The sequence below is a fragment of the Lytechinus variegatus genome, chromosome 8, assembly GCF_018143015.1.
Source record: "Lytechinus variegatus isolate NC3 chromosome 8, Lvar_3.0, whole genome shotgun sequence".
NCBI lineage: Eukaryota > Metazoa > Echinodermata > Echinoidea > Temnopleuroida > Toxopneustidae > Lytechinus > Lytechinus variegatus.
Window position 1 is genome coordinate 26,967,756 of NC_054747.1, and position 10,552 is coordinate 26,978,307.

Genomic DNA, 10,552 nt, shown 5'->3' on the forward strand with positions numbered 1-10,552 from the left:
AATACGCTTTGTTTATTCAAATATATTTCTTGAAAAAAAAATCATTTTTTCTAAGCTAAATATCGGTTACCAAAATACGTTAAATGTGCACTTTATTTCACTGTTCAGTAAATTCAAACTTTTATCTATATAACAAGACCGATCTTGTGAGGAATAAACAATTCTAAGAGCAAAAACGCTGATTAGAAAGATCGTCTTCAATGGGCTGCTGTCAGCTCAGCTGCTCACCGCTCATTGTGTGACGTCACTCAGCTGGAGCTCGCAAGAGGACCGGTGGAAGGCAGAAATATGGCATGAAAATAAATCATTTTTGAGACCTGATTTCTGCAAACTGTAATCACTATTTTGAAAAGTGAAGTTATATATCTGATTAGTAATACTTCCCCTTTACAATGATGACCACAAAAAGGCATTCTAAAATACTTTTGATTCTTCGGCTGTCTAGTTTAAGTATTCAGAAAAATCAGTATCATTAGATACTATTTTTGAAGCTAAATTTGGACCGATATTATTGAAGAAGTTATTAAAGGCACTAGCAACATCACTTGGGTTTCGCAAATGTTGACCATTTTCTACGAAATTGATGTTATCATAGTTTTCTTTTTTCTTACCTAATATCTCATTTACAGAATTCCATAATGAATTTTTATCATCTTTGTTATTTTCAATTTTATCAGAAAAGCAAGATATGCGAGCTAGGCGAATAACTGAAGTTAATTTGTTGCGGATTTTTTTGTATTTATTTATGTTTTGAATTGTAGGCGATTTAATGGAAATTTTATAAAGTCTATTCCGAGTGAATATTGATTTAATTATACCTTGTGTGACCCACGGTTGTTTGTTCTTCTTTTTACTCGATTTAACTCTTAGTAATGGCACGTTTTTATCATAATAATAAAGAAGTTTGTTTAAGAATATTACATAAGAGTCATTTGCATTTTGTTCTAGGTAAATATCATGCCAATCTTCTTCAGCCAAATCTACCTTAAGGGATTCTATATTACGTTGGGTTTCATTCCGCCTGGTTATGTTTTCTTTGTCCCTATGTTGGTGAGGGCGTTTGTCATTTGGATACATTGCAAAAAATAGGCAGATGGTCTGAAATATCATACTATATTATTCCATTATCACTTTTATCAAGTGCATTAGAAACAATATTATCAAGTATTTAATTTGATATGTTAGAAATTCTAGTTGGTTTATTAACGAGATGTTGTAATCCAAATGATGATAATAAATTAGTAAAATGTTGACCTATTGTAGTATAGGGAAATGACAAATCAATGTTAAAGTCGCCCATGATATATATTTTTTTGTTTTCTCGAGAAACTGATTCAAGACTACATTCCAATTCATTTAAAAATATGTCAGCATTATTGGTTGGGGGTCTATAGATTACACCGATTATTTTATTCTTATTTTTAGCGTTAGAAATTTCAATGAATAAGGATTTCATATTTTGAAGTTCAATATCATGTCTTACTTTGTAATTAAGATCTTTATGTACATAGAGAGCGACACCTCCTCCCTTACCAACTTTTCGATCTATATGGAGGAAGTTGTAATTATCAATGTTGTAAATTGGAGGAGAAATCGGATGCAACCATGTCTCCGTGAGACCAATAATAGAAAATGGAAATGTGTTTAATGTGGATAAAAATTCGCAGAAAGTATCAAAGTTTTTTTGTAAGCTTCTTATATTTAAATGCATTAAACTAAAGTAGTCGGGAATATCACTTTGAGCTAATTTATGAAAAGCCTTATTAAATTCACTGGCTGTATAATATTTGCACTGGGGTGAAAAGGTTTCCCCGTTTAATACATCTGCTCTATTGAAAGAGAATAGATAAGATTCTGTTTGCAATCGTTGAAGAAGTAACCGAGGTGCGTGGTGCATGTGAGTGCAAATAAGGGTGTATGCCAGAAGCATTGAAGAAAGTTTTATACATGTTCACTTATGTGTGATGATCTGACAGACTCGGGCTGGTGCTTACATCATTGTCTTTAAAACAAGTTATATGGTGGATCTTTGAAGATATTGATATATCTTTATATAATTGTCCAATATTTGGTAAAAATAAGTTTTAAAGATAATATGAAATTGAAATGACTTTTTAAAACGTTTAATACAATCAACAGCTGGTAATAAAGATTTTTTCTTTCCAGACGGTATGGCGATTTCATTACATCATAGTGCCTTAAATGATTAATGTGCTTTACATTATTCTTCACTTACAGCAGGTCTATCTTCTGCATAGGCATATCTATATGTAGGGGAAGGCGGGGTAAGTTGTGACAGTTTTTGCTTTTTGCATGTTAGAATTGATGTGATTAATAATCTTGTCGAAATAAGGACATTGCCTTGAAATTTAATTCTTCTGAAATATTTTCCACCTATATATAACTTTCTATCCCCACACTGAAAGTCATCGTGACCTTTGAAAAAAACGATGTCAAATGGCTCAACTTGCCCCCATATATGGGATAAGTTTGAGCCACTTTCTGGGGTAAGTTGAGCCACAAAAACTATGTACAAAATGTATGAGGGGAGAACCAGCATGTCAATTTTTTGTTTAATTTTTTTTCACTCGCTAATTCTCTATAAATACTAACATCCTTTAAAAGGAAAAGAGCAGTCATGTAAATTTGTTCCTTTCAGCAAGCATTTCAATCGATTTTAATGGTTTGTTTGTTTTTTAAGATTACCATAGGAATTACCATGGCTCAACTTGCCCCATGCTGTTTGACTCAACTTTCCCCAGTCCGAACTTAGTGCGATAATTTTGTATCCACACATTTATTATGCATCCATCATATAAAAGACTATGACAAGAATGAAGATCCATACCTGGACTAATAATGTTGTTATCATGTCTTTATTATATTTAAAGACGTGTGTATTTATAAAGCACTTATCTATTTCACACTCTTTTTTTCCTTTTTTTGCTGAAATTTATATTTTTCCCTCTAAAAAACTACTTTTTGTTTCAAAGTTGAAAACAATGTGGTGGGGTTAGGGGTTATGCTATGGTTCATCAATACATGACACCACCACAATGTCTGACTCATTCATTATTGGCCTGGGGCTGGTGGCTCAACTTGCCCCTATGCTCAACTTACCCCGCCTTCCCCTATATACAGTGAATGGGGAATAGTCCATCTATAGAGTCATTAGCTCCAACAAATACAATAATCAAGAGCAAAATGTGATTGTTAATGAATAAAGAGACGTCTTCAATTTGAATAGAAAGGTTCTTGCCTCTCAGAGATGGGATTGGAATGCACATAGAAAAGCATTTACTTCTGTGTCAGCAAGCCATGAATGATTGAGAATGTATATTAGGGCAATACAGCTATTGCTGCACGTGATTAAAAAAAGTACGAGATCAAATATATACATAGCAACGTCTCAATTGTTATACAAATAGTGATTTTTTTTAAAAAAGTCGTTGAAAGAGCAAAAAGATCCTCATTTACATGGGATTCCGACACACCTATATACTTTTACTTTATAACCGATTCAATTCTATTCAATTCTAATTGATCAATGAATGCAATATAACTACAAAAAGGTATTTATGTCAGACATGTCAGACTACAATTGAAACACTCTAAATGTTTGCTCTGGAAAGATGATAGATACAAAAGAATGCGTTTATAGTGCATGGTAAACACAGTAGACAATATGTAATGTGTCGGAAACGTGATTATATGGGATCCTCATTTATGCTGGAATTGTTTGTTTCAAACAATCAAACAAGGCAAAAAGACTAATTGAGATGCCACAATTAAATCCGAAAAGGGGCAAGGTGTTGTTAAAATACAATAGTACACTTGGAATAATGCAGATATTTGCTTGCAATGCAACCTGTTCTATTAACACTCATTTACATGTAATTTAAATTACTTGTAAGTTAGACAAGAGTGTACGGAAGACAGAATACAGACAAAACCAAATAAATGATAATGACATTGTATACAAAATCAGTTCAGTGGAAGACTTTAAATTGTTTGAATCGAATAAGCGATGACCATTTGCATAGGCTTTCCACTGTATATATTCATTGCATTGAACTGTTTGGGAAGGTGATTTTAATCGCAATGAAAGAAAAAAAAATCAGTTCTCTGCAAGACATTGAACTGTTTGAATTGTAAAACGATGATTGTTTGCTTATAGGCATTCCACTATATTCATTGCATATAACATAACTATAACTCGCACAAGATGTTAAGTAATACTTGGTTACTCTTATTTCCACGTTTTATGAACTAGACCAATACACTTACAGAGATAGGATGGTAATTCAACAAATACCCCCAATGTGACCCAAATTCATTGACCTCACATGACCATTGACCTTGATCATGTGACCTGAAACTTGCACATGATATTCAGAGATACTTGATTACTCTTATGTCCAAGTTTCAAAAGTCAGATCAATAAACTTGCAAAGTTATGATGGTAATTCAACAGATACCCCCATTATGGCCAAAGTTCATTGACCTTTGACCCTGGTCATGTGACTTAAATGCACACAGGATGTTTAGTGATACTTGATTACTCTTATGTCCAAGTTTTATGAACTAGACCCACATACTTTCAAAGTTATGATGGTAATTCAGCAAATACCCCAAATTCGGCGAAAGTTCATTGACCCTAAATGACCTTTGACCTTGACCATGTGACCTGAAACTTGCCCAGGATGTTCAGTGATACTTGATTACTATTATGTCCAAGTTTCATGAATCAGATCCGAAACCTTTTTAAGTTTTGATTGTAATTCATCAGATACCCCCAAATCGGCCAAAGTTCAATGACCCGAAATGACCTTTGACCTTGGTCATGTGACGTACAATTCATGCAGGATGTTTGATGATACTTCATCAATCTTATATTCAAGTTTAATGAACTAGGTTTATATACTCTCTAAGTTATGATGTCATTTCAAAAACTTAACCTTAGGTAAAGATTTGATGTTGACGCCGCTGCTGTCTAAAAGCGGGGCCTATAGTCTCACTCTGCTATGCAGGTGAGACAAAAAGAAGTAATAAAAAAATACTAAATAAAATTGTTACCCTACTTCTCATACAGTGGGTGGCAAAAATAGTCAATCATGACTTATTGCCAAATAAAAACATGGAATGGAATGGTTATCCCCTCTTGTTAGAATGTTTTTCTTTTATATAATATATCATAGATCGCCGATCAACAACTTTATCTTTTTCGGGAAGTAATCCCCTTATTGTTTACTGATATCTTATTTCTCAGTTTTTTTTCATATGTATTTTATTGCTTTGTTATGTAGGTTTTTTTTCATAGAAAAAAGGAAGGAATATACAAGATTTTTTTTAAAGGACAAGTCCACCCCAACATAAACTTGATTTGAATAAAAAGAGAAAAATTCAACAAGCATAACACTTAAAATTTCATCAAAATCGGATGTAAAAAAAGAAAGTTATGGCATTTTAATGTTTCGCTTCATTTCACTAAACAGTTATATGCACATCTCGGTCGGTATGGAAATGAGGAACTGATGACATCCATCCCTCACTCACTATTTCTTTAGTATTTTCTTAAATGAAATATGAAATATTTTTATTTTCTCGTCATTGTCATGTGAAATGAAGTTTCATTCCTCCCTGCAACACGTGGACATTTATTATTCTAACATTTTGTGTTTTAGGCAAGGAGGTCCTAATCGTCAAATTCGTAAAAAATGAAATTATGTATAATTCAAACAATGAAAAACCAAAAGAAATAGTGAGTGAGTGACATCATCGACTCTATCATTTGGGTATAGCTGCTCGTTCATAAAACAATTTTGTTAAAAATAAGCAAAACTTTGAAATGTCATAACTTTCTTATTTTACATCCAATTTTGATGAAATTTTCAGCATTGTGCTTGTCTGATTTTTCTCTATTGATTCAAATCAACATTTTTTTGAGGAGGACTTGACCTTTAATGGTTGCAGGGTCTTTGTTTTGTTGATGTGTTTTTAATGACTTTTATAACCGGGTCTGACAGAAAGACTACGCTCCTTTTTCATGTTATTCAACATAAATAGGATCGTGGGTCTTTGATTTTTTCATAATTATTATAATTTTTGAAATAAATGGATCTGGAAAAAAGACTTTGGACTTATATTATAATTTTTTAATTAACCGGGTCTGGAAAAAAGATTTCGCATTTTTGTGCTATATAAACACATTACTATAAAGTTTCAGCTTTTAGTTACCGGGTCTGGAGCAAAGACTATGCTTGATTTTCAATTTACTATTAGCGTCTGGAGAAAAGACTAAGCTCGATTTTCATTTTTATTCCACTGGAATATCATTATTGTATCTCATTTGGGACTAAAATTATATTTTGAAATAACCCGGTCTGGAAAAAGACTTTGCACTTATATTATCATTTTGGAACTGTCATGTCTGGAATAAAGACTTTAGGCTCATATGATTTTTTTTTAAACAACCGGGTCTGGAATAAAGACTTCGGACTTATATTATAATGTGTGTGTGTGTATTTCAGTTTTGTCAGACGTGTATCAATCACATATGATTATTTACGTCTGGGACCGACCTTTAACGTCACCATCCGAAAGACGTGACCAGGGCTCGAACCTCGAACCTCTGCATCAATTTGTAACTTCCCCACAGCTTGGATTACAGGCGCACGCCACAACGCCCAGTTGTGGCGTTTTTTGAATTTTTTTTTTTTTTTGAAACAACCGGGTCTGGAATAAAGGCTTTGGATTTATATTGTAATTTTTTAAACAACCGGGTCTGGAATAAAGACTTTGGACTTATATTATAATTTTTGAAACAACCGGGTCTGGAATAAAGACTTTGGGCTTATATTATTATTTTTGAAACAACCGGGTCTGGAATAAAGACTTTGGATTTATATTATAATTTTTTAAACAACCGGGTCTGGAATAGAGACTTTTGATTTATATTATAATTTTTTAAACAACAGGGTCTGGAAAAAGACTTTGGATTTATATTATAATTTTTGAAACAACCGGGTCTGGAGAAAAGACTTTGGACTCATATTATCATTTTGGAACAATCGGGTCTGGAATAAAGACCTCAGGCTCATATGATTATTTTTTAAACAACCGGGTCTGGAATAAAGACTTTGGATTTATATTATAATTTTTTAAACAACCGGGTCTGGAATAGAGACTTTTGATTTATATTATAATTTTTTAAACAACAGGGTCTGGAAAAAGACTTTGGATTTATATTATAATTTTTGAAACAACCGGGTCTGGAGAAAAGACTTTGGACTTATATTATCATTTTGGAACAATCGGGTCTGGAATAAAGACTTTAGGCTCATATGATTATTTTTGAAACAACCGGGTCTGGAATAAAGACTTTGGACTTATATTATAATTTTTGAAACAACCGGGACTGGAATAAAGACTTTGGGCTCATATTATTATTTTTGAAACAACCGGGTCTGGAATAAAGACTTTGGGCTCATATTATTATTTTTGAAACAACCGGGTCTGGAATAAAGACTTTGGATTTATATTATAATTTTTGAAAAACCGGGTTTGGAATAAAGACTTTGGACTTATATTATAATTTGTTAATTAACCGGGTCAGGAAATGAGACTTTGCACTTTTGTGCTAAATGAAAGCATTACTATACGATTATAGCTTAGAACGGGGGCCGATTGCACGAAAGGGTCTTTCGGAGGACCGTCTTTCGTGTCGCCCATCTTTTATGATACGCTATAAGCGGGGTGTTTCTGAAATTTATGACGAAGAATAAGATTCGTTAGCTTGCTTTTAAATCAAATTTTATACAATTTAGGATATATCACATCATTTTATAAACAATTTTTTTGTTAATTTTAACGGACGAATGAAATATGTTTGCAGGTAATTTATTGAAAATGCGTTTCACATGGCGCATCATAAAAGATGGGCGACACGAAAGACGGTCCTTGCAAAGACCCTTTCGTGCACTCGGCCCCTGATTTACCAAAAATCCCTTCAAAATTATGACATTTGTGGGTAAAGTCATTATTACATTTGTGGGCGACCAAACATTATTACATTTGTGGGTGAAATTATTACATTTGTGGGTATAGTGTTATTACATTTGTGGGCGTTATTACATTTGTGGGCGATCATTACATTTATGGGTGTAACACCCCCCCCCCCCCCATGATACATTTGTTGAGCATTCGATTTTATTTAGTAATTCATGACCTCATGCCTCCCCACTCACGTGTCACTCTATCGTTCATCTCCCTTCTCTTCTTTTCTCTGCCATTTTCTTTGTATTGTTTATCGAATTGCATTTTTGTCTATAGGCGTATCCCCGCCACAAGCCTCAGCTTTTATGGTATACGCCTTCTTCTTATATGGCTTGTTTAATTGTTTTGTTTTCTAATAATGTTACACGTTTGTTTATGTTACACAAACCAATGCATTCCTGTTGAATGCAATTGTTTCATTCTTTGTTACTTGTCTTAGCTTAAACATATATATATATATATATTATATATATATATATATATATATATATATATATATAATTAGATTCAACTAAAAGGCGAATGCATAAAAAAGCATAAAAAACTACGTAAGAGGGAATTTATGAGTTTTTATTGTAAATAAATAATGGAGAGGGTATATTTTAATATTTCCATGAATTTGATTAAGTTTAGGATTAAAGTAGAAGATAAATACACCGTTTCCACTTTAATGTGTGTTTTTAAAGATATACATTTTTAGGCCCCTTTGTAAATTCGCCTTAACGTAATTTTACCCCAGGATCTACCATAAGGGGATTCCCCCTAATGTATAAAGTATAATTCCCCCTTACGCCATATATATATAGCATTAAAGGAATAGTCCACCCCAGACATTTTACTATTATATTGAAATGAGAACATTGTATCGAACATCGTATGTAAAAAAAAAAGAGTTATCAAAATTGGTAACGGAATAAAGAAATTACACAAATTTACATTTTCTTGTAAATCTCTCTTCGATCTGCTATTCGGCAACACGGATGACGTCATGTGCGATCATGCAGCTCTCCGTTCAAACTGTACATGAAATATCATAGTTTCTCACTCTTTTCAAAATTTTCATTTCCTCTAGAGCTTTAGACATTTGTTTAGGAAAATGGCTTTTTAGATACGTTTTCCAAGAGTCTAAAAATATTTGAACCTTTTGAGAAAATTGAAGAAATGTGACATTTCATACACAATATGAATGGGGAGCTGATAGCAGTGTTGCCGATTTTCAGAGCGAAATGTGAGTTGAAAGAAAATACAAATGAGTGTAATTCCTTATTCCTTAACCAATTTTTACCATTCATTTTTTAAAATGTAGTACAAATTATTCCCCTTTTACTGTAATAGTAAAATATCTAGGGTGAACTATCCCTTTAAAGAATATTATTAGTCCTATTAGCCATCAATATACAATTCTCCCTAACGTCATATATAATGTTATTAATATATGACACATCAAAATATAATTCGCCTTTACGTCAGTATGTATATACTACCTATTGATAATATGATTCCCCTTTACGCATAATTTGGTGTCAATAGTCCTATTAGCCATCAATATACAATTCTCCCTAACGTCATATATATTATGAATATATATGGCACGTCAAAATAAAATTCGCCTTTACGTCAGTATGTATACTACCTATTGATAATATGATTCCCCCTTACGCATAATATAGTGTCAATATTCCTATTAGCCATCAATATACAATAGTCTTACAATTCTCCCTAGCGTCATATATTTCATGAATATATGACACATCAAAATATAATTCGCCTTTACGTCAGTATGAATACTACCCATTGATAATATGATTCTCCCTTACGCATAATATAGTGTCAATAGTCCTATTAGCCATCAATATACAATTCTCCCTAACGTCATATATATCATGAATATATGACACATCAAAATATAATTCGCCTTTACGTCAGTATGTATATACTACCTATTGATAATATGATTCCCCTTTACGCATAATTTGGTGTCAATAGTCCTATTAGCCATCAATATACAATTCTCCCTAACGTCATATATATTATGAATATATATGGCACGTCAAAATAAAATTCGCCTTTACGTCAGTATGTATACTACCTATTGATAATATGATTCCCCCTTACGCATAATATAGTGTCAATATTCCTATTAGCCATCAATATACAATAGTCTTACAATTCTCCCTAGCGTCATATATTTCATGAATATATGACACATCAAAATATAATTCGCCTTTACGTCAGTATGAATACTACCCATTGATAATATGATTCTCCCTTACGCATAATATAGTGTCAATAGTCCTTTTAGCCATCAATATACAATTCTCCCTAGCGTCATATATATCATTAATATAAGACACATCAAAATATATTTCGCCTTTACGTCAGTATGTATATACTACCTATTGATAATATGATTCCCCTTTACGCATAATTTGGTGTCAATAGTCCTATTAGCCATCAATATACAATTCTCCCTAACGTCATATATATTATGAATATA